Consider the following 26,302-nt stretch of genomic DNA (forward strand, 5'->3'; position numbering starts at 1 on the left):
ATCAGCTGAGGAATTGGCAAGGTGAGGTTGGCTGTGGCTTGTTCTGTTTCTCTGATCTTTCAGTGTTCACCCCAATACCTGGCTCCAGGTTTGTTTTTATTAATAAACCTTTTCAGATTCGAGCTACACAGTATTATGGTGATTTTCTTCAGAAAACTTACTGTAATCGAAATGATTATCATTTCTTCCTAGCTGATCCACTATAATCTTCCTCATTAATAACAGGGACCCCTGTGGAACTCTTAAGAACACGGTTTCCTCTGCTCAGAAGAAACTTTTCTAGCAGGCATTCATCTAATTGGACATAGAATGGTTGAATCAGGTGAGTGAGTAATGGCAGCTTGGCTCACATCCTTAGCTTTGCAAGCAGAAGGGAAAAGGCTTTTCCTCCAACAAGAAGTCAACACTTGAAAATGACAAGGAGAAGATCTTGTCTAGTTAGGCATGGGTCTTAAACCAGTCACCACAGGGCAGACAGCTCTAGCATAACTAGGAAGAACACGAGGTTGTCAGGAACATTTCTCAGGAGGAAGTAGACACTATTTTCAGTGAACACACATTAGGAGCACTTGGCTGCACTCCACTTCTGTCTCATACGACAGATGAGAGGAATCCATCTCTCTCTGGGGCACTGGGGCAGGAGTCAAACATCATTAGAGTACTGTAAATACTGCTAGAGAACTGTTAACGTTAATGTTTGTTAATGTTAACGACAGGCCTTTATTATAAGCACCTCCTTTTCTTTGGTGTGTGTGTGTGTGTGTGTGTGTGTGTGTGTGTGTGTGTGTGTGTCTGCTTCCAATTAAACTTGGCTGAGTGCTTAGACCTTGATTCTCTTGCCCTTTGAATCTTTAAGTCAGTGGAGGAAAATATTTGTAATCCTCACCACTATGGCATCAGAAGCCTGGCCCTTCATTTGGAGAAATGACTGCTGTGGTTGCTGTAAACCTTCTTGTTGTACCCCCTTTCTGACTAAGTGAGCTATGCCACCTTCTGTATCACAGAAACCATCTGGCCCCTTCACCTCCCCTCCCAGCTGCCTGCCCAGCACTCTGTTTCTCTGTTCCACATTTTCCCTCATAGCATCTGTTAGGTTTTACTACTTTGGATAAAATAGCATTATTTGGCTCATTCTAGCGTCTGCTAGAATCTATGTTTCCCAGAAGTAGGAATCTTACTGCATCCCTGCCTAGCACACAAAGAGAAATCAATAAGTCTTTGTTAAATGAATGAATGGGTAAATAAATTAAAAAAAATCAATGTATATGCCTATCCTTGGGTTAAATAAATATTTATTTTGGATGTGTCAGGCATAGTTTTGAGTGTTAAAGATGGGGGATGAGTTAAATAAGAAAACCAAAATCCTATCACTCATTCAAGTGAATAAAACATTGAAGAGATAAGTTTGATTATTATATTTTAAAACATTTTAAACATTTGTTTGTGTATGTATGTGTATGGGTCCATGTGCCATGGTAGCACATGCAGACAACGTGTGAGAGTGAGTTCTGTCCTCCCACCATGTGGGTCCCAGGGATCAAACTTGGGTGGTCAGGCTTGGTAGCAAGTGCCTTTATCTACTGAGCCATCTTGCTGGCCCTTTCATAGTGAGAGAAAAACCACATATCCCAGTACTGATGGGCCGTAGAATTGTTGGCATGTGAGGATTCCATTGTAGCTAAGGTCTGGGAGGTCTGTTTGAGGCCCAACCTTCCAGCCAAGATGTAAGGAGTGGGGAGGAACAGCTTTGCAGAGGTCTTTAGGAGATGGATGCAGGCTGATGAATCAGCAGATCAGAAGGCCATGGCATGAACATGGACCCAGTAGCCACGCTGGGCTGGGACTCAGACAGGCAATTTTTACTATCCTTCCTTCCCGCCATTGCAACCTCTCCTATCTCGCCCCCACCCCAAAATCATCCTGTTTTCAGGTGCCCCTACTCTCACCCTACCTCCATTCCCTGGGGACTCTGCCAGCTTAGCTCCACCAAGCTGGCCCTCCTGGCCCTCCCACACAGACCATCCTCACTCCTTGTATTAGCCTCTAGCATGCAGAAACATTTTCTACCAGGAACCCCCATTGGCCACCCTGGAAGGGACTCAGGTAGGTGATATCACTATCCCTCCAATCCTGCATTATGATCTCTCCAGTCCTGCTCTCAGCCCTGTAGCATCTTGTTTGCAGTGTCTCTCCTTCCACCTCAACCCCATTTACTGGAGTCTCCAACTCTTGGTACAGACACAGGGTCACTTTGCCCTTCCATCTCTATCTCTCTAGGTATATTTGGTCCCCTCCTGCCTCATCCCCAACTCCCTGGCAATCCCATCTCTTGGTACAGGAAGGATCCCCCTATCTGTCTCTCCCACAGCCCCTCTCAGCCTTTTCTCCTAGCCCACCCATCACTATTCTTCTCTGCTACCCACCGACCTTCAGAAGCACTCCCTATGAGGGAACCCATAGCTACCACACTTTCATAATATCCAAAGGCAGCAACAGAAACCAAAGAATGGAACATCCCCAACAAAGACAAACCAGATGTCAACAGCCAGAATCACTTCCATCATCCTAACTCCAAATGTCTAGACACCAGCACAAAACCACAAACATGATCAAGATAATATGCTTCCACCAGAACCCAATAAACCTACTACAATAGCTCAAGAGAAATGCAATATAGCTGAAGTATAAGACAAGGATTTCAAATTATGAATTTAGCAATTATGAATATGGTCAAGGATGTGAAAGAGGATTTGAATAAATTACTTAATGAAGTCTATGAAAACACAAGGAAGAAGTAGAATATAATAATGAAGACAGTTCAAGACATGAAAGCAGCAATAGAACTGCTGTGGATATCGTTCTGTATAAATAAAACACTGATTGGCCAGTGGCCAGGCAGGAAGTATATGCAGGACAAGGAGAGAGGAGAATTCTGGGAAGTGGAAGGCTGGGTCAGAGAGATACTGCCAGCTGCCACCATGACAAGCAGCATGTGAAGATGCCGATAAGCCACGAGCCACGTGGCAAGGTATAGATTCATAGAAATGGATTAATTTAAGATATAAGAACAGTTAGCAAGAAGCCTGCCATGGCCATACACTTTGTAAATATAAGTCTCTGTGTTTATTTGGTTGGGTCTGAGTGGCTGAGGGACTGGTGGGTGACAGATTTGTACTGACTGTGGGTTAGGCAGGAAAACTCTAGCTACAATAGAACCCTTAAAGAAAACCCAAAATGAAATAAAGCGGGAAATAAAACATTTAGGAAGTCAAACAAAAATTCAGAGGTAAACCTCACCAACAGAGTACAAGACATGGAAGATAGAATTGGCATTGAAGACAAGACAGAAGAAATAGATACCTCAGTCAAAAAAGTGTTAAATCTCCCAAAAAATATCTGCACACAAAACAGGAAATCTTGGACACCATGAAAAGACAATCTATAAGAATAATAAGGATAAAGAAAGAGAGCAGCCCAGGTTAAAGGCCCAGAAAATATTTTCAAGAAAATCATAGAAGAAAATTTCCTGAAACTAAAGAAGGAGGTGTCTATCAAAGTACAAGAGGCATACAGAGAGCCAAATAGACAGGACCAGAAAAGAAATTCCTATGACATGTAATAATAAAAACATTAAATATATAAAACAAAGAAAGAATATACAAATCTGCAAGAGAAAGACCAAGTAACTTATAAAGGCAGACCTATTAGAATAACATAACACTTGACTTCTCAGTGGAGATCCCAAAAGGGCCTGGACAGATATTCTCAGAAGCTCTGAAAGATCACAGATGCCAGTCCAGACTACTTCATCCAGAAAACCATCAATCATAATAGAGAAAGAAAAACTCAATAATAAAGCCAAATTTAAGCATATATATATATATATATATATATATATATATATATATATATATATATATATATATCACTAATCCAGCTCTACAGAAGGCACAAGAAGGAAAACTTCAGTCTGAAGAGGTTAACCATACCCAGGAAAACACAAGGAATAAGTATTCCCAGAAGAGTAAATCAAAAGAAGGGGAATACCAATAGAATAACAACAAAATAAGAAGAATCAATAAATACCGCTCACTGATCACTATCAATACCAATGGTCTCAATTCTCGAGTAAAAAGACACAGACTAACAGATTGGACTAGGAAATAGAGCCCATCTTTGTACTGCATCCACGAAAAACATTTTACCATCAAGGATAGATATCACCTCAGGGTAAAAGGATGGAAAAATATATTCCAAGCCAATGGACCTAAGAAGCAAGCCAGAGTTGCCATTTTAATATCTGAGAAAACAGACTTCAAATGAAAAATAATCAGAAGAGATAGCAAAGGATACTACATACACAAAGGAAAAATCCACCAAGAGGATATTTCAATTCTAAACATTCACACACCAAACACAAGGGCACCCAAGTTCAAAAAAGAAACTCTGATACAGCTAAAAATCATATATTGACCCTCACATAGTGGTAATGGGCGACTTCAATATATCCCACTCTTGCCAATTGACAGGTCAGCTAGACAAAACTAAGCAGTGAAATGCTGCAGTTACACAGCCATAAATCAAATGGACCTAGCAGACATTTACGGAACATTTCACCCAAACACAGAAGATTGTACCTTCTCAGCAGCTCATGGAATTTCTCCAAAATTGGCTGTATATTCAGACACAAAGCAAATCTCAAGAGATAAAAGAAAAATTAAAAAAGTCTTCTGCATCTTATCTGACCACTGTGGACCAAAACTAGGTATTGACAATAATAGAAAGTATACGAACTCATGGAAAATGAACAACTTACTCCCGAAGGAGAAATGGATCAAGATAGAAATCAAGAAGGAAATTCAAAATTCTAGAATTTAATGAAAATGAAAACAGAGCATTCCCAGAACTATGGGACACATGAAGACAGATCCAACAGGCAACTTCATAGCACTGAGTGCCTACATAAAAAACTGGAGAGATAATAGCAACTTATTGGCACATGTGAAAGCTCTAGAACACAAAGAAAACATAATACCCCCAATGAGTAGAAAGCAAGAACTAATCCAACTCGGGGCTGCAATCAGTAAAGTAGAAACAAACAAACAACACAAAGAACCAAAGGAAAGAAGAGTTGGTTCTTTGAGAAAATCAATGAGATTGATAAACCCTTAGATAAATTATCTAAAATACCCGATAAAGAAGATCCAGATTAATAAAATTAGAGATGAAAAGGGGGGCATCACAACAGATACCAAGGAAATCTAGAGAATAATAAAGACATACTTTTAAAAATATGTATTCCACTAAACTGAAAAACTCACAAGAAATGAATGAATTTCTTGATTATATATATATATATATATATATATATATATATATATATATATATATATATATGACCTACCAAAGTAAATCAAGACCAGTTAAGCAACTTAAAAAGAGTCTGTCTAAGTTATTGTTCTATTTATTCTGTGAGGAGGTACAAAGCACCCAGGAAATCTATGACACTATGAAAAGACAAAATTATGAATAATAAGAATAGAGGAGGGAAAAGAAACTCATGTTAAAGGCACAGAAAATATTTTCAATAAAAGCATAGAATAAAATTTCTGCAATCATGACCAAGACAAATTATAACTGAAAGCATTTAATTAGGGGCTTACTTATGGTTATAGAGTATTATTAGTTCATGAACATCATGGCAGTGGGCAGGCATGGCTCTGGAGCAGTGGCTGAGAGCTTATAGGGTCCACAGGTTATATAGAGAAGCGGGGGCACAAGGAGACAAAGTACTGTGTCTGGTGTGGGCTTTTTAAATCTCAATGTCCACCCCCAGTGACAAATTTCTTCCATTAAGGAACTCCAACACCTATTCCAACAAGGCCACACTTCTTAATCCTTCCCAAATAGTTTCACTAACTGGGATCCAAACACTCAAATATATGAGCCATAGGGGCCATCCTCATTCAGACCAACACAGATCTATAACCCCTAGGGAAATAGAAGCAATAATTAAAAGTTCCCTCCCCAAACAAGCATAGAATTCTACTAGATATTCAAAGAAGAATTAATGTCAACACTCCTCAAATAATTCTATAAAATAGAACCTGAAGGAAAATTTCTTAGTTATTTTTACATGTCCACAATTATCCTGATACCTAAACCACATGAAGAACAAGAAAGAAAATTACTGACATATACCTTTTGAGCAGAGATGCAAAAATTCTCAATAAAATAATTGCAAACTGAATCCAAGAGCACATAAAAAAGATTATATACTATGATCAAGTAGTCTTCATCCCAGAGATGCAAGGATGGTTCAACACACATAAATTGATAAACATAATCTACTACATAAATAGACAGAGACAAAAACTACATTATTATCACATTATTTGAACAAAAGGCCTTTGACAAAATCCAACATCCCTTCATGGCAAAAGTCCTAGAGAGACTAGCGATACATGGGACATATCTCAACATAATAAAGGCAATTTACAGCAAGCCGACAGCCAAAATCAAAACTGAGAAACTCAAAGCATTCTCACTAAAACCAGGGACACAACAAGGTCGTCTATTCTTGCCATATTTATTGGATACAGTACTTGAAATCTTAGCTAGATCAATAAGACAACTGAAGGACATCAAGGGGATACAGATAGGAAAAGAATAAGTCAAAGTATCTTTATTTGCAGATGATGTGATTTTATATATGAAAGACCCAAAAACCTCCACCAGGGCATTTCTACAACTGACAAGCACTTTCAACAAAGTAGAAAGATATAAAATTAACACACTAAGATCAGGAGCCTTCCTATGTACAAATGACAAACAGGTTGAGAAAGAAGTCAGAGAAATTGTACCTTTCTCAGTAGCCTCAAAAATAACTTGGGGATAATGCTAACTAAGCAAGTGAAAGATTTATATAACAAAAACTTTAAGACACTGAAGAAGACATAAGAAGATGGAAAGATCCATGCTCAAGGTTCATATAATAAAATTGGCCATCCTGCCAAAAGCAATCTACAGATTCAATGTAGTCCCCATCAAAATTACAAAGCAATTTTCCATACAATTTGAAAAAAACATCAGCTTCATATGGAAGCAAAAGTTTCAGGATACGTAAAATATTTCTGAATGATAAAAGAACTGCTGGAGGGATCAGCATCCCTGATCTAAGTCATACTACAGAGCTATAGGAATAAAAACAACATGGTATTTACATAAAAAGACACTTTGATCAATGGATTAGAATTGAAGACCCAGACACAAGTCCACAGAGCTATAGACACCTATTTTTGGTAAAGAAGCCAAAAATACACATTGAAAAAAACATCTTCAGCAAATGGTACTGGTCAAACTGGACATTGCATGTAGAAAAATGGAAATAGATTTACATTTATCACCATAACCAAAATTCCAGGTGGATCAAGGACTTCAACATAAGGCCAGATACCCTGAATGTGATAGAAGAGAAGGTGTGGAATAGTCTTGAACTCATTGATACAGGAAAATCCTTTCTGAACAGGACACCAATAGCACAGGCACTGATACATGGGACCCCATGAAAACGAAAAGCTTCAGTTTTAGCAAAGGACACCATCATTCAGGCAAAGCAGCAGGCTACAGAATGGGAAGATCTTTACCAATTACACATCCTATAGTGGGTTAATACAAAGAATGAAAAAAATCAAGAAAACAACCCAATTAAAAATAAAACAACCCAATTAAAAATGGTGTATAGATTCAAACAGAATTTTCAAAAGATGAAACACATGGCTGAGAAATACTTGAAGAAATGCTCAACATATTCAGTCATTGTGGAAATGCAAATCAAAACTGTTTTGAGATTCCATCTCACACCAAGCAAAATGACCAAGATCAATAAAACAAGTGACAGTTTGTAGAAACTGGCAAGGATGTAGAAAAAGGGGAACACTTCTCCATTGCTGATGGGAGTGCAAATTTGTACAGCCACCATGGAAATAAGTGTTGGCAGTTCCTCAGGAAGCTGGGAATTTATTTGTCACAAGATACAGCTATACCATTCTTGGGCATACAGTCAAAGGACTCTAAATTCTACTACAGAGACACTTGCTCATCCATGTTCATTGCTGCTCTATTCAGCATAGCTAGAAACTGGAAACAGCCTAGATGTTCACCACCTGATGAATGGATAATGAAAATGTGGTACATTTACACAATGGAATACTATTTAGCTATCAAAAAAAAAACCCAACCAAAATTATAAAATTTGCAGGTAAATGGATAGAGTTAGTAAAAAAAAAAAAATCATCCTGAGTGAGGTAACCCAGACTCAATCAGATTTTGGAACATCATTCAGTTCTTAATGTTATGTCCTTAGATAACAAGTGTGTACTTCATGACCAGCTTTTTAAAAACTTACGTTATAGTGACTAAACTTAGGTCTTTGTATTTTTAAGGCTAACACTGTACAAGCCTAGTAACTTATAGATTGAGCTACCTCCCTAGGGATATTATAAAATTATTGCCAGAAATTTCAGTCCAGCTTTAAGTATTTGAAGGAGCCTATGTACATTCTCATTCTTCCAACACTGAATAGCATGTTTTAATTTTAATTGATAGGGCAAAATGGTATTAAACATTGATTTATTTCATTTACATATGTGTATGTGGGTATGTATATTCCCCAGTGATTCTATACATTTTCTTCCTTTTAAAAACATTTTAATGAAAAATCCTTAAGAGCTGGTTTAATAGTATGTCCCATTAGCAGAGTAATAGTAGGTTTTCCCCTGGGGCCCATGACCTGTCTACTCATATGCTCTTGGCCCTGATAACTGTGCCAGATAGAGATTTCATCTTGTGGAGTGGGCCTTACAGACAATCAGAAAGTGGTTGGTTACTCCTGTGTCACTGGTGCCACTATTTTACCAGTCAGTATATCTTGCCATCAGTAATGACCTGATGGCAAGACATAGCTCACAGCATTCACAGCTAAGTAAGACTGATGCTTACTTTTCTCCCTTGAGAGTACATAGTACATTCTAGCACTATGAAAGCCAGAAGAGATGAAGCTTCCATGTCAATACCATCTTGAGCTCCATGTCTTGTGACTCAAATATGTGATGTCTGCTGCAATAAGGTCTTACCATCAAGTTCTGGAGGGTAACCAAGAGCAACGGCACTAACCTGTGATGTTTTGGAGTCTATGGGATCTCACTGTTCAGCAACTCCAATAGAGATGACCCTTTCCTGACAACTGGTCAAGGAGTTCAGATTAACAGACTATGGAGGGCTTAGCCCTGAATAGGACATCTATATTACACCCACCTCCCAAGGCTCAGGGATCATTTTGGAAGAAGTGGCAAAAATATTATAAGAGCCAGAGGTGGTGGTGACTGTAAGAAGTGTTTGCCAGACATAAAAGGCAGGTTGCCCATAAGAACTCACAGGGGTTATGATGGCATGCACAAGACCTGTATAAGCTCAAGACAGACAAATATCCAAGTAAGGGGCGGGCGGACCACAAAGTCCCACTCCTAGCTTAAGAGCTACTGGTAATTAATAGCTTCCAGATGAGAGAGAGTTATTATTCTTTTTTTTTTTTTTTTTTTTTTTTTTTTTTTTTTTTTTTTTTGGTTTTTTTCGAGACAGGGTTTCTCTGTGTAGCTTTGCGCCTTTCCTGGAGCTCACTTGGTAGCCCAGGCTGGCCTCGAACTCACAGAGATCCGCCTGGCTCTGCCTCCCGAGTGCTGGGATTAAAGGCGTGCGCCACCAACGCCCGGCGAGAGTTATTATTCTTTAAGGTTGTGGCCCCCATTATATCTAATATATCAGTCCCTGGTCGATGACCACATACCAAGAGTATATAAGCTTCACTAATGGGATTCTGTGGGTTTAAAAAAAGATGAAGTCAGAGTTGAGTGGGTATGGAATGGAGGGTGGATATGGAAGGAGATTGCAGAGGGGATGAAGGTGTTCACAATACAATATATGAAATTCTTTTTTTTTTTTTTTTTTTTTTTTGATTTTTCGAGACAGGGTTTCTCTGTGTAGCTTTGCGCCTTTTCCTGGAACTCACTTGGTAGCCCAGGCTGGCCTCGAACTCACAGAGATCCGCCTGGCTCTGCCTCCCGAGTGCTGGGATTAAAGGCGTGCGCCACCACCGCCCGGCACAATATATGAAATTCTTGAATAATAATTTTTTTTTATAAATGCAGCTGGAACTCAGCCAATCACAGCAACTGAGGTTCAGGTAACCATTGGCACTAGGTGCTTATAAAAGCATCAGTTTTCTTTATTCTCAGTTGAACAGGAAGAAAGTTGGAGGGTTTAGGCAGGGATGACATGATCAGATTTATGTTTTGAGAGCTTGATGTGGGGTAGGAAAACTTCTAGCAGGGAGGTGGATATGAAAGTCAGGCTACTGAAGTTGTCAAGGGAAGAGAGGAGAATAGGATGGTTTAGGGCTTCGGCTGCGTAGACGGATGTAAGTTAGGAATCTGGAGGGATCTATACCCTTCAGCTGTGGCCTTCAGTTGTGGGAAAGCTGGGGCTGAAGGAAAGCATGTCTGTATCTTCATGGCTGTTCTTCTCCCAGTGACTTTCTGGACTCATTTCTTCCAAGGTCAAAGGAAGCTGGAGGACAAAGGCAATCCATTGATACAACCCAGTCTTGTGGGCCATGGGGACAACAGAGTGGGGAAACTGATGTGATTGGTGATAGAGAGGAGAGGTGTACAGTACAGGGATGCTTCCCAACACAGTTTCAGAGCTTTTTATGTGTAAAGGTTCTGTACATTTTCTCTTACATGTTGCAAGTTTCTTGTTAAATTTTATGGTATTTTGTGCTCTACAACAGGTTAAAGTTCCGGTGTTGTCAAGTTTAGCACTATTTTTTTCAATGACATTGTACTTTGTTTCTATTCAAAGAAAGCTTTCACAAACTTAAAACCTGGGCTGGAAACTTAGGCAAAGTTTTATTCTAGGCTTTTCTTTCTTTCTTATGTGTCAGTCAGCATTTTATAAGGCAACACTTGTTCTTTCATGAAAAGAGGGTACACTGCGGAAAATTCAGCAAAGACAAAAATGAGAGCAATCATAGCTTCACTAATAAAAGATATTTATGCCCTGGGATATTCTCGCCAGTAGGGCTTTTGGATCTGTCTTTCTGTTAGTCTGACATTCCTCCTCCTTCTGGAACTTTATATATGTGTCTATATATAATATACCTATATACACACAGACTTACACACACATATTAATCATTCTATTTTTAAAGCTTTTTTTAACTGCAAGTGTCAAACTTCTAATGTCATTATTTTATAAATCATGATTTGAAATGAGCAATGCACTCTTCTCTCACTTGGATGTATCATAATTTAGCCAGTTTCATGTTGTTGAACATTTAGGTTATGAAAGTGATTGAAAAATATGAACTTCTAATGAGACAAGCTAAAAACCAAATTGGACTTCAATTAGATTTATATTTAACTTATGAATAAATTGGGGGAACGATGACAGTAAGAGTAGTTTTTGCATTTTCAGGCTTGATCCATGAGTTTGTTCACATCATTTCTTAATCCTTCAAAGATGAGGTACAGCTTTCTTCACAGTTTCAACAATTTCCTTACACTTATTTGTATGTTATATTTTGGTTGTTATTTTGAAATTGTTTTCCAACTGGCTACTGCTGATATTAAAAAAAATCTATTACATCTTATAATTTATTTTATAATAAGACCCCATCCACTCCCTTTTATTTGCTTTACTATATTTCTATAACTTTTATGAAAAATAACACATTTATCTGCTATCCCATAATACATATGCAGTTAATATTTTTATTTATTATTGCATTATATAAGAATCTAGGACAAATTCTTTCTAGTAATAGTAGCAAGGGGGGTTGTTGTACTTTTCCTATGATAATGGGAGTATGTCTCATGCCCTGTTGGTAGGTGCTTTGTCCTTGGGTTGGGTTAGTTGCTTTCTGTTAGCAATATATCCAAATGCCCTGCCATTCCTGTTTTGCTAAGTAATGGTTGTTGAATTGTATCAAACACCATTGTTACTGTTTGACTATGTAGCATTCTCCCTACCCCAAAGGTTCAAGATTTGAAGGCTTTGGCCCTAGATAGTGATGTTATTTGTTGAAGCTGTAGAATCTTAGGAGGCAAGGTGATAGAGATAGAGATAATAGACTCCTGGGGGTGGGTCCTTGGGAGTATATTATCATTTCCTGTCTCATTTTCTCCTTCTGGTTGGATAGGAGACAAATAGCTCTCCTCTATCCTATGCTTCCATGGCTATGATCTGTCTGTACAGGGGCCAAGAGACTGAGGCTTTGAAAAATGAGTCAAACTTCCCTCCCTTATGCTGTTTCTGTCAGGTGTATTATCATAGCAATAGTGAAATGGCAAATGCAGTCATTTTTGACATTTCTCAAAACAACTACCCAGCTTTTCTTCTTAGGTATATGACTGGGTACGGTTATATGAGTAGCTTAATGTATGGTACCAGTTATTGGCATATTGGTGTTTGATTGACTAGCTGGATTCACATGATTAGCATTTCATAAGGCTTCATATGACTGTTCATAAATTAACCAGAGGCTTCATTTTACTATATGATGTCTATCACTTTTAGGATTAGTCTTCTGCCATAATAAGAGCCCTGAAAAGCCCAATAGGAAAGAAGGCTGCCTAATTTGGCTAAGCTGGGTTTCCAAAAATTATTTGAGCATAAAAATTCATTTTAATATTGCTTATTAATAAGCTAAAAGCCAAATGATGGACTGAAAGAGAATATCGCAATGAGAATAACCAAGAATTAATAGACACAATTTCAGAACAATAAGTGTAAATTACTAGGATGAAGAAAAATTATCTCAAGAGAAAATGGACCATTTATGCCATAGCCAGGCTCCAGGCATCTGCAGGACCTGCCCTATCTGCAACTACCGATAGATCCCTTCTGGGTTGTCTCCACCACCTCACTAGGTAGCCAGACTTCCCACATCCTTGTCCAGGGTCCCACTTGTGAACAACCCTGATCTCCCCATCCATGCTTTTTTCACAACCCACCAGAATTTGCCTGAATCCCACCACCACTGTACCAGCTTAGCCTGGCTTTCCCTGACTTCAGTGCAAAGGAGCTCTAGGCTTTGGCCAAGATCCTCCCTACCTATCCCCCAAACCACAGGACTTTCCCATGTGATATCCAACCTTTCCACCCAGACAGACCCCACTCTTATAATCCATGCTTAGAACAGGAAGCACATCCTGTACACCAGCCCATTCCCCTCTATCCACATGACCTCATGTCATACAAGCCACTTCCAACCTCTAGACCATCCCTGCCCCCACATCTTCTCTTTTGTCCAACTTACCTTGACCATAACAAACTCAGAACAAAGGAAGTCCACATGCCCAGATCTCATCACAAAAATATCAACAATATGAAAGATCAAGTCAGTATCTTCTCTCCAGAGCCTATCAGTCCTGTAGATATATTTGCCAATGAGAATTACCTAGATGAATTCCAAGATATAGAATTTAAAAGAACAATAAAAAACTGACTAAAGAACTCAAGGAGTTTAAAGAAGACACTTAGAAACAGCTCGGTGAAATCAAGGAGAAAAAACCCCAGGGAGAAGAAACACCTGAGTAATGCCCAAGAAAAGACAGACATAGGCTAATGGAAATGACAAAGATGAATTGAGACCAGAATTCAATAAGGAGATAGAAACAGGGAAAAGGACTCAAGCTGAGATGAAGATGGAATTGAAAAACCCAACAACTCAACTAGCAAAGTCCAAGGGAAGCCTTACAAGTAGAATGAAGCAGGCAGAAGACAGAATATCAGGTCTCAGAGATAAAGTAGACGACCTAGACCAAAGAAGAAAGGATTGTGAAGCATTAAAAACACACGGGTGAGGAACATGCAGGAAATACAGGACAATATGAAAAAGACAAAGCTTTGAATTACGGGCATAGATGAGTCCCATGTCAACGGCACAGGCCAGATTTTCAACATGATCATAGAAAATATCTTCCCCAAACTAAGGAAAGACACACCCAAACAAATACAAGAAACCCTCTGATCACCAGACAAGACTAAAAGAAGATCCCCATGGCATATCATCATTAAAACACTAAGTATATATAACAAAGAAAGCAGGTTGGAAGCTGCAAGAAGAAAACTGAAAGCCATATATGAAGGAAAACCCTTCGGGATAACAGCTGATTTCTCGATGGGAACTTTGAAAGCCAGAAGAGCCTGGAACAATGCATTCCAATTCTAAAAGACTAATGGCCAATCAAGAATAACACACCCAGCTAAACTATTTGCCATGATTAAAGGAGAAAGAAAAGTTTTCCACGGCATAAGCATCCTAAAAAAATTATATGCAAAAAACCAAACTTAAAGAAAATACAGAAAGCAACATTTTGGGCTGAAGAGAGGAATGAGCATAGCAGAGAAACTCTGGAAATAAGTACAAAGCCACAGTTATTAAAACACAAAATACCATGGAGAACACAAATATCACCACTGAAATCCAACACCTGACCACAATTAACACACACATTTGAATAAAGACTTTAAATATTAATGGCACCAATTCTCCATCCAAAAGATACAAACTGACTAAATGGATAAAAAAAAAAAAATCCGCTGGGCGGTGGTGGCACACGCCTTTAATACCAGCCTTTAATACTGCCTCTTGGGAGGCAGAGGCAGGTAGATCTCTGTGAGTTCAAGGCCAGCCTGGTCTACAAAGCGAGTTCCAGGAAAGGCGCAAAGCTACACAAAGAAACCCTGTCTCAAAAAACTAAAAAAAACAACAACAAAAAAAAAATCCATCTATCTGCTGCCTATGAAAAATACATGCTAGTTTTAAAGATAGGTACCACCTTAGAGTAAAGGGATGGACAAAAGTACTCTTACCAAATGGGACCCAGGAAGCAAGAGTCACTATTCTAATATCTGAGAAAATAGACTTCAAACTAAAACTCATAAGAAGAGATAAAGATGGACACTTCATTCTAATCAAGGAAACAGTTAACCAAGAAGACATTACTGTCTTAAACATACATGTACACTCTGGGGTGCCCAACTTCATAAAAAAATTGAAATCTATTACTACTGGATTTAAAGACACAGGTTAACATCAATCCATTAATATTAGATGACTTCAATACCTGACTTTCTACAACAAACAGGTCATCTGTATAAAGTAAAAAAGAAACATCAGAGTTATTTGACATCATACATCAAATGGAGTTAATAAATATCTACAGCATATTTTACTCAAACACCAGGGAATACACATTATACTTGGCAGCACATGTGTTCTAAAATAGAACACATCCTGGGACACACACACACACATACACACACACACACACACACACACACACACACACACACACACACACAATCTTAACAAATTCAGAATGATTGAAATTCTTTCCTGTAACCTATCTTACCACAATGCAATAAAACTTACAGTTGAGAGGAAAAACCCTCTAGTAATTTTCAAACTCATGGAGATTAAACAACTCGTTACTGAATAATGAATGGATTAAAGAAGAAACCAAGAAAGAAAGAAAGAAAAAACTTCCTGGAACTAAGTGAAAATTAAAATACAACACAAAACCTCTGGGGCACATTGAAAGCAGTCCCATGAGGGAAATTTATAGCTCTAAGTGCCCACATGAAAAAAAAAATCAGGAAGAACACGGTACTTGAAAACAGAATAAAACATGTACCAGAAAGATGATACACCATGACCAACTTGGCTTTTCCCTGAAGTGCAGGGATGAGTCAACATATACAAGTCAATAAATGCAATAAACCATATAAACAGACTAGAAGTAAAATAATCACATGATTATAGCAATAGATGAAGATAAATTCTTAGACAAAAATCCCCCCAAAATGCCTTTGTTATAAAAGTCCTAGAGAATGCAGGGGTACAGGGAACATTCCTCAATACAGAAAATGCTATATACAAGAAATTCACAGCCAACATCATCTGAAATGGGGAAAAATTTGGAGCGATTCCACTGAAGTCAGGAACTATACAGGGATGCCCACTATCCCATTACTTTTCAACATTGAGCTAGAAGTACTAGCTGGAGCAATAAAGCAAGAGAAGGAAACTAAAAGGATACACATAGGGAAAGAAGAGGTTTGTTTGCAGATGGTATGATTCCCCAAACTCACAGCCTACAGCTGTTGTCCTTGGTTACCCCCTCCCAGAGGTGGAAGGAAAGTCCCTATAGTTGAAGACATCATATACTTTAGAAAAAGGGCCCAAATACCCTTGAGCTGGAGATGACCTGAACACCTCTTCCTTGAGGACTGGCTTTTATGAAAGCTTCCAAAGGAAGGCGGCAACCAACAGTCCTACTCAGCTATGATGCCTATGAAACACACCAATAACCAGCATGGCGTGATAATCGCAAGAGTGCAGTAGTGGCATGCATACCTTTATGGTAACCAACAGTTCTCGATTTGGACTTCACATTCATTCAGCAAGAGAGAAACCATGCCGGGTACTGGAAACCCAGCCTACTCTTCAGGCTAGTGAAGTTATGATTATTGGAGGAGAATCTACAACCATTAATTTACTAAACCAGCATAATCTCTAACAACAATCTATAAACATGCGTCCTTACACCCACAGATAAGGGTAGTCTTCACCCCTCATCAAGGAAACCTCTTTGAAGTAGATGGAGACCACTACAGAAAACCACAACCAATCAAAAAGCAGAGTTGTGGAGCCCAGTCCCAACCTACAAAACACTTCTGTACCTACAGCCTAGGGGACATTGTGAAAGTGGGGGCAGACAGATTCTGAGAGCCAGAGGATCAGGGAGTTTGCTGTGAGGTTGTGTCTCCTAGTAACATCAGAAACTACACCCATAAAGTCTCACCAACATTACCATTCAAACATGAGCTGAACAAGGACAATGGAGGCATGCCAAACTGGATGGGGGAAAAGCCCATGAGGCCTTAATCCTACACAAAGAACTATAGGCAACTGAATAAAGCTGAGAACAGGAAAGATAGTCTTTCTCTAGGGAAGAACACAGAAATTTGTTGTCCAGTACTAAATGCTCAGCCCTGAAAACATACATACAAGTATGATTACATGGATTCAACAGGTTATAACTTGGAATATATACATGTATAGAAAAATACAGATATGCATGCAGTAATAATTAGTGTAAAAAGAGGCCAGGAATTTGATGAGAGAGGGAGGGATATATGGGAGAGTTTGGAAGGAACAAAAGGAAGAGACAAATATTGTACTTATATTGCAATCTCAAAACCAAAGTTAAAAAAAAAAAAAAGAAAAAGAGCCAAAACTCTTACTAGCAAATGGAGAAGAAAAATCTAAGTATGTGAATATATGCCATGCATCATAAGTGAAACTGTTTCAAATTGAAAGTAAATTTTTACTCATTTGAGGAACACTAAAATGTATGAAAATATCTAAGGTCAGCAAAGAAGTAGGGACGATCTGTATTTGTAAGTATTAACAAGAGCAGCCATTTTGAACAGAAATCAGGCGGTATTTATTAAAAAGAACATGTAGAGTTTCTTATTGCTTCTGTAACTCAGTGATTTGAAAACATCCAGATTTCCTATCTTACAGTTCTGGAAGCACAACATGGAAATGAAATACTGGAAGGGCTGGCTCCCCGTGAAGCTGTAAGAACACACTCCATGCCTCTCATGCTCCTCAACCGTTGTCCTGGTTCTCACGCTCATGGCCTGCATCACACCATCTTTCCCCACTTCTCCCATCACACAGCACTTTCTCTCTTCGACTTTCCTGTCTCCCACTTCTGCAGATCTTTGTGATTATGTGCAGAGTCCACCAGGACTAGCCAGGATAATCTCCCGCCCTATGGTCCTTCGCTTAATTGTATCTCTAGAACCATTCTTTCCACATGCGGTAACATTTCACACGTCCCAGGGATTACAGTTTGGATGTTTTTGGAAAGGATGCTATTCAGCCTGTCACATTGTTCAACCAAAGAACTGTACTTATTTGATCCCAAAGTGACTTGCAGTTTAAAATACGATGTATAAGAATGTTTTCATTACAAAAACAAAAACAAACACAAACCCTAAGTGCTCAATAATAGATGAACCAATAAAATATACAGTAAGTCAAACATGGGACATTCTCATGTATTAAATGAAGTTTCATGATAGGTACCCACATTAAATCATCTTGTGAGGGGGAATAAAAGATTCTATACACAGGTGAGATCACAAATCATTTTTCTTTGCCTATGTCACTCAGCATACACGGAATCAATATTTAATCCATTTACCTGCTGATAGACAAGGTTGTTTCCATCTCACAAGGGAAATAAAATTTTTTTCAGTTGCTTTATTTTTGGGGATCCATATACATTACTTTTCAGTCACATAGATATCAGAGTGTAAATGATCCCTTTTCTCTATAGCCAAGAAAACATGTGTCTTCTCTGTCTGTCTGTGTATCTCTCATAGGGAATTTACCACGAAAGTAAGTTTCAGGTGCTCTTTTTTTTTTTTTTTTTGGTTTTTCAAGACAGGGTTTCTCTGTGTAGCTTTGTGCCTTTCCTGGGACTCACTTGGTAGCCCAGGCTGGCCTTGAACTCACAGGGATTCGCCTGGCTCTGCCTCCTGAGTGCTGGGATTAAAGGTGTGCGCCACCACCGCCCGGCTCAGGTGCTCTTAACACCTGCAGTCACTGTGATGGTGTGCTGGTTAGTTTTATGTCAACTTGACACAAACTAGAGTCATTTGGAAAGAAAGACTCTCAATTGAGAAAATGCCTCTGTAAGACTGGCCTATGCACAAATTAGTAATGCACTTTCTTAATTAGTGTTTGATATGGGAGGGTCCAGCCTATAGTAGGTGGTGTTACCCCTGGGCTAGTGGTCCTGGATGTCATAAAAAAGCAGCTGAGCAAGGCATGAGTGAGTAAGCCGGTAGCAGCCCTCCTCATGGTCTCTGCATTGGTTCCTGCCTCCAGGTTCCTGCCCTCACTCCTCTCAGTGATGGAGGGTGATCCTGGAGTCCTAGGGTGCAATACCTATCCTTCCCTCCACCCCTACAAGTTGCTTTTGGCTATGATGTTTATCACTTCAATAGAAACCCTAACTAATGGAGATGAGTAGTGTGTTAATTTTCAATCTGACGGAATCTAGAATTACCTGGGAGGTGGGCCTCTGGGCATGCCTGTGGAGAATTATCTTGATTATAATAATAGATATGGAAGGACCCATCACACTGTGGACAGGGCCATTCCCCAGGCACAGGATTCAGGACTGTATTAAATAGAGAAAGCAAGATGAGTAGCACCAAGCATTCATTCCTTGCTCTTTGCCATCTTGACTATAGATGCCTTGTGACCAGCCATCTCAAGCTCCTGCCACTCTGATATCTGCTATGATGGACTGTCACATGGGACTGTGAGCTAAAAGAAATCCCCTTGCCCTTAAGTTGCCTTTGTCAGGGTCTTTGATCACAGCAATAGGAGCATAAAATTAAGACACATACCATACTAGAAGCATGTGAAATGATGGCTTTGATAGTTTCCTTGATTAATTATTTCATTATAGATATTAAAGCATCATGTTTCATACCTCAAACATATACAATCAAAAGAGAAATTAAGTTAGTATCATTGACTTGCATTTATATTTACATACTTCCTTTTTTTCCATTTTGTAAAAGATTTATTTATTTACTATGTATACAGCATGTATGACTGCAGGCCAGAAGAGGGCACTAGATCTCATTACAGGTGGTTGTGAGCCACCATGTTGTTGCTGGGAATTGAACTCAGGACCTCTGGAAGAGCAGTCAGTGCTCTTAACCTCTGAGCCATCTCTCCAGCCCCATACTTCTTTTTTATAGCTCTAGTTGGGCCAGAACATTCGATGTAGCCCTGGCCTTGAGTTTTCATTAATCTTTCTGCTTCTGCTCTGTAAGTGTTGGGATTATAGGTGTGCACTACACCTAGCCAAAATATAATATATTCTATATGTGTTTCCAGAAATATGAATGAATGAAGAATTGCTAGGATGGAGACCCCTGAATTGTTATAGGGGGTCGGTCCTCTTGGGAGAAAGCTGTGGCTAGATGGGAAATGAGAAGGACTTTATATTTGACCTTGTGTGTTCTTTGCCATTTGAATTATTTAGTGATAAAAAAGCCACTGAATATTATATGTATAATAAAAATAAATTCACTGTAAAAATGCAAGGGAAACAGAAAATTACAGGTAATTCTGTGGAGGGGAAAAGGCCATGACATTAAAAGATAAAATACTCCTAAACCAAGGCAGGGAAAGTTACACTGGATTTATTTCATCTGAGTAATAAAAGCAAAATAAAACTGCCATGATGGAGATAGACTATGCAGTTCCTTCTGAGCTCTGATTTACAGGTATTGTTTATGCATTGGCTAAAGATTTATTTTTATCTCTGAGAACAGTGAGCAAACAGGGAAATGGTTCTTAAGTGCCAGAGTCCTGGGAATGCTAAAGGGTTTGGGGATAACACCCAGGAGCCCTCCAGATTATGAAGCAGTGTTTGTTTTAGTTAAAACTACACATGGACCACCTCGTCCATCTTACTCTATCAAAACAATCAATCAATCATTCAATCAATCAATCAATCAATCAAAGAGCCATTTGACTCTTGCCACCTGGAGAAGGTAAACACTCCTTGCTACCTGGAGAGAGAGTAAACACTCCTTGTTGGTAAATCTTAGTGTTGCTTGGCTCAGTTTTACAGCCTCTCCTGTCTTATCAGCATCAGACCCACCTACTTCTATACCAGCAGCTCACTCACACTGTGTCCCAGATTTTTGCAAATAGTCTTTCCTAAGTGGGATAGCCCTTCTTACCATAGCTTCCACCCTAATAATATTGGCCTGATAGGCTTTCTTTTCCATTTCCTACCTGATCGGGGCAGTTAGCTCTGCTTTCATCCATGCTCTCAAGCCACTGAAATTTTTTTTTTCCATTGTGGATTACATATACACACAGCTTATAAACCTTAATAGGAGAAGACTAAGAACAGATGCAAGCCCATACACCCTGACTGTTGCTGCCAGAGACTACCACATGTACTTTACTTTGCTATTACTTCCATACTTCACCTTATCAACAAAGAGCATGTTTGTGCACCTATTTTCTTTTCCTTTTCAAACATTGGTTTTGATTATTTTCTTACCTTTAGTGATTTTTCTCTCCAAATAATGACATAAAATTTTCAGTTAGCATTTATGTGTATATAATTAATTACTAATATTGCTTTGGATTATATGTTTTCATGGATAATTTAATTTTCTGAAACTGATATTTTTATTTGTTAGTAATTTGAGAAAACACTTGAAAGAAGAGCAAAGGACCAGGGAATGGACATTTCACACGTTTATTCTGAACTCTTGGCTGTGGGTGGAATAATGGAGGTACAGAGATAGGTCATTATGGGCAGTGGAGAATAGCTAAGACAAACAACAGTCCCTGTGACAAAAGAGGCATCATAGGAAAAATTCCATAGTGCCTTGCAGTCATGATGACTACTTTGGACTGTATTTTGAACACAAAGGGAAATCAATGGAGGATCACACTCCTGGTGTAAAAAGGACTACTTATATAAAGGACCATAAGAGACTACCCTGAACAGTCATGTCCTCCAAGTTGGATAAGTTAGGAGACATTGACAAATTTGCACATAAAAGAGTGGGTCATGAAGAAATAGGGCATCTGAACAGACTGATAATGAATGAAGAGATTAAATCAGTTCTAAAAATTCTCTATCAAGTAAATGAACCTGGTGGGTTCAGTGATGAATCTCACAAAATCTTTAAAGATGACTCAACAGCAACATATTGTAAACTCTTCTTAAAAAAAAAATAAAATACAGCCCCCTCCAAACCTTCAAAACCACAGACGAAGAAATACTTTCAAGTTCCTTTATGACGCAAGCATTAGTCTGACACCAAAGGCAGAAAGGACTTCACGAGAAAACTATAGCCCAATAGCCTAAGATCTTTGATGGACAAAGATGAAAAAGTCCTCAACAAGATGTCAGCAAGCTTCATTCCACAATACTTTAGAAGGACCATTCACTGATATCAAACAGGATTTATCCCTGGGATGCAAGGCTGGTTCAATAATACTAACAGATTAAAGGACAAAGAGTCTTTTCTTAGATGTAGAAAAGCATTAATAATGTTTTTAACAATATCCAAGTGTTTTATGACAGAAACACTTAACAAATTAGGTGTAGAAGGGATGCACTTCAGCACACCATGACAATAAGAAGGGATGCACTCCATATAAAGTAAACCTACAACTAACATTATGTGCAATGAAGGAAAACTGAAATCCTGCCTCCTAAAGTCTGGAAGATGAAAATGATAGACAATCTAATCACTCTCATTCAATATAGGAATTCAAGTCCTTGTAGGAGAAATAAAGTAACAAAGAAATAAAAGGCATACAAGAAGGAAAGGATGCATTAAACTGTTGCTGTTTGCCGACAATACCATCTATAGAATTTAAACAATCCACTAATCAACTGGTGAAACTACCAAGAGGCCAGTAAAGTTGTAGGAGACAAAGAAGGTCAGCGCACAAAAGCCAGCAGCATTTCTCCACATTTACAATGACTGCTCCAAAAAGGAAACCAAGAGAATAATCCTGTCTCAGTTACTGTTCTATTGTTGTGAAGAGACACCATATCCAAGGCAACTTATAGAAGAGAGCATTTGATTGGGACTTACTTACAGTCTCAGGCAGTTAGTCCATTATATTTATGGTAGAGAACATGACAGCAGGCAGGCATGATGTTGAAGAAGTAGCTGGGAGCTATACTGTGATCTACAGGTAGTACACATACACACACACACACACACACACACACACTCACACACACACACTCACACACACAGGCTTGATGTGAGCTTTTGAAATCTCAAAGCCCACCCCCAATGACACAAGGCCACACTTTCTCATTATTTCCAAACAGTTCTACTAACTGGGGACCAAACATTTGGGCACATGAACCTATGGGGGCCATTCTCATCGAAACTACCACAAATCCCATTTACAATAAATATACAAAACACTTGGAAATAAATTTAACCAAGAAGGTAAGAGAGAAGGACACTGAAAAATATAATACAATCACAGGTAGTGAAGGCACAGATAAATGAAAAGATATTATGTGATCATGGATTAGAAAAAGTTACCATTGTTAAAATGTCCACACTACTCAAAGTGATCTACAGATTTTGTGCAATTCCTTTCAAAATTCAAATGCAATTTTCATAGATATAGAAGAGCTGAACCTGAAGTATATATGGATTTACAGATAGAGCAAATCACAAACCCCAAAAGAATAAAACTGGAGGCATCTTATTGCCTGAGTTCAAAGTGATATTAATTAAAACCACATGATACTGGCATAAAAATAGACAATTTGACCAATGGAACCAAATACCCAGGATTGAATCTACTAGTTGATGAGCAGTTGATTCTTGATAAAGATGTCAAGAATATACATCTCATCCAATAAACAATGTGAGAAAACTGGGTCTTCAAATGCAAAGGATTGAAACAGAATACTTAGGCAACATATAAAAACAACTCCTAATGCATTACAGGTTCAAGTCTAAGACTTGATGTTGTAAAACCACTAGAAATTACACACTACACTATACTATACATTAAACATGCAAAAAATAAAAGCAAAAATGGACATAGATTATTTAAAAAGTTTTTTCTTCATGGCAAAGAAAGAATAGAGTAAGGGGAAAATCTACAGACTGGTAGAAAATATCTGTAACCCACACACTGATTTGGAACTGACATCTAAAATCCACAAAGATGTCAAGCAGCTCCATAGAAGCAATCCATGCAAGAAAAGGTGAAGGGTTATAAATAGTTTTAAGTGAAGACATGTGAATGGCTCATAGCTATGAGTCTCAGCATTCATTAGGGAAACACAAGCTAGAATGCACTTCACCCCAGCCTCTTAGACGATTTGATGATGAGTCCTCTGACGAGGGCATAGAGAAAGGGGAACCCTTGTACACTCCTGATGGGAATGTAGAATAACACAGACATTATAGAAAACAACACAGAGATGTCTCAGAAAAACCCCAACAATCACTGAATCATCCAACAATTCATTTGTTGGTATTTACCTGAATGCTCTAAAATCAGGACACCAAAGAAATGCCTGCACCTTCATGTTCACTACTGTGCCATGCACAGTGGCTATAGTAAGAAAAAACTCAAGGCCCACCAGGAGATGAAGTGGGTAATATGAAAATTTTTCATTTGAGAGAAGGCAGATGTAATTGGAAAACATTATGCTACATGAAATAAACCAAAGAAAGGCAAACATCACATGACATTATTTATGTGTAGAATCTAAAACAGTTAAGCTCACATAAGTAGAGAATATAGCAGTGGCTGCCAGAAACCAGATGGATTAGGGTAGTATGGAGGGCTTAATGCCAAAGCATCAGCATTTGGAGATCTATCCCACTGTGGTAAATATATAGTTAATAGTTAAGGGATATACATTTTTGTAGTATGAATAGAATAGATTTCAAATCTTATCAGCACAAAATTGTTAAATATTGAGGCAAGTAATATAATTAGCTTAATCATTCCACATAGACATATACATAACCCCCATAAGCACACACGCCCTTATAATTTGTCAGTGTTTAATAAAGGGGAGAGAAGATCTCAGATCACTATGAGACTACACTGAGGCAAAGAGGTACACACCACCAGAAGATGAACATGCTTTCATCAAGCAGATGCAGGAGAGATTATTCAAGCATTTGGATCCTGGGTATATTGTAAAAATAGCATAGATCAAACTTTCTAATAGATTGACATATCTATTTATGTGTAACAAAGAGCCTGCTAATCTCCACCTTCCCCTATGTTGTAGGAAAATTAAATGGAAGAAGAAACTGTGCCATTCCAGACAGCTAGGAAGGGGAATCGACCTATCATGCTGTCTGCAGAAGGCATTGACTAAACACACATTTCACCTCCTTTGTGGCAGAGGGATCCAGGATGATTTGAGTCTATCACTTCTCGGGTTATTGACTTACACTCCGTATTTTTTTCTATCTACCCATCTATCAACTAAACAACCAACCAGAGAGTTTATGGGTGTTTGCTTCATTCTGGTTTTATGAAATTGAAATGATTATGTGGATTATGACAATATTGACAGCAACAAAGTTTTTCCTAGTGGCTGTTATTGATTATTTAGTTTTCATATATTATCTTGTCTAGTCATTATAACAATGTGGCGGGGGGACTTTATATCATCACTGCTTCCTCTTGGCCAATGAGGAGGCAGAGCCTCAGTAAAGGTAGATGACTGTGAAAGTAGCACAGTAAATATACTATATTTGCTCCAGACCATCTTAGGAAGTGCAATCCATGTGTTGAAAGATCTTAAAAAATGTAGTTGGTTGTTTTGGCTCTTTGTGTGTGTGTGTGGGTGCCCACCAGCTTCCAAATAAATCATACAAGGAGGCTTATACTTAAATATGACTGCCCAGCCTTAGCTTGGCTTGTTTCTAGCCAGCTTTACTTAACTTTAAATTATCCCATCTACCTTTTGCCTCTGGGATTTTGCCTTTTCTATTCTTGTATACCTTTCTTGGTTTCTTACTCCGTGGTTTGGTGTGTAGCTGGGTGGCTGGCCCCTGATGTCCTCCTCCTTCTCTGGCTACTTCTTCCTTGATCTCTCTTCCCAGATTTCTCCTCGTATTTCTTCTCTCTGCCTGCCAGCCCTGCTGATTTCTCTCTCCTGCCTCGATATTGGCCGTTCTGCTCTTTATTAGACTATCAGGTGTTTTAGACAGGCACAGTAACACAGCTTCACAGAGTTAAACAAATTCAATATAAACAAAAGTAACACACCTTAAGATAATATTCTACAACAAAGAAAGATGTTAATTTTTTTGATGCTGGCGCACGCCTTTAATCCTAGCACTCGGGAGGCAGAGGCAGGTGGATCTCTGTGAGTTTGAGGCTAGCCTGGGTTACAGAGTGAGTTCCAGGTCAGGCTCCAAAGCTACACAGAGAAACCCTGTCTTGAAAAACCAATATATATATATATATATATATATATATATATATATATATATATATATATATATATATATATATATCAGTGAACAAAGCAGGAGTATACAGATATCCCTTTTTGTGTGTAATCTAGAAGTCAGGGGAGAAAGGGAGAGAAGT

General features: G+C 38.6%; 1 protein-coding gene and 1 long non-coding RNA gene across 3 annotated transcripts in view; one reads left to right on the top strand and one right to left on the bottom strand.

Moving 5' to 3' along the window:
* The window catches only part of Dnah9 (dynein axonemal heavy chain 9), a 356,165-nt gene that overhangs the window by 107,728 nt on the left and 222,135 nt on the right, over positions 1-26,302 (bottom strand). The gene's annotated exons all lie outside the window — the stretch shown is intronic.
* Positions 1,968-25,205, top strand: LOC143266883 (uncharacterized). Its single transcript, XR_013041690.1, has 2 exons — positions 1,968-2,103; positions 24,987-25,205. It is a non-coding gene; the product is annotated as an uncharacterized LOC143266883 (long non-coding RNA).

The sequence above is a fragment of the Peromyscus maniculatus genome, chromosome 8, assembly GCF_049852395.1.
Source record: "Peromyscus maniculatus bairdii isolate BWxNUB_F1_BW_parent chromosome 8, HU_Pman_BW_mat_3.1, whole genome shotgun sequence".
In the NCBI taxonomy this organism is placed as follows: Eukaryota; Metazoa; Chordata; class Mammalia; order Rodentia; family Cricetidae; genus Peromyscus; species Peromyscus maniculatus.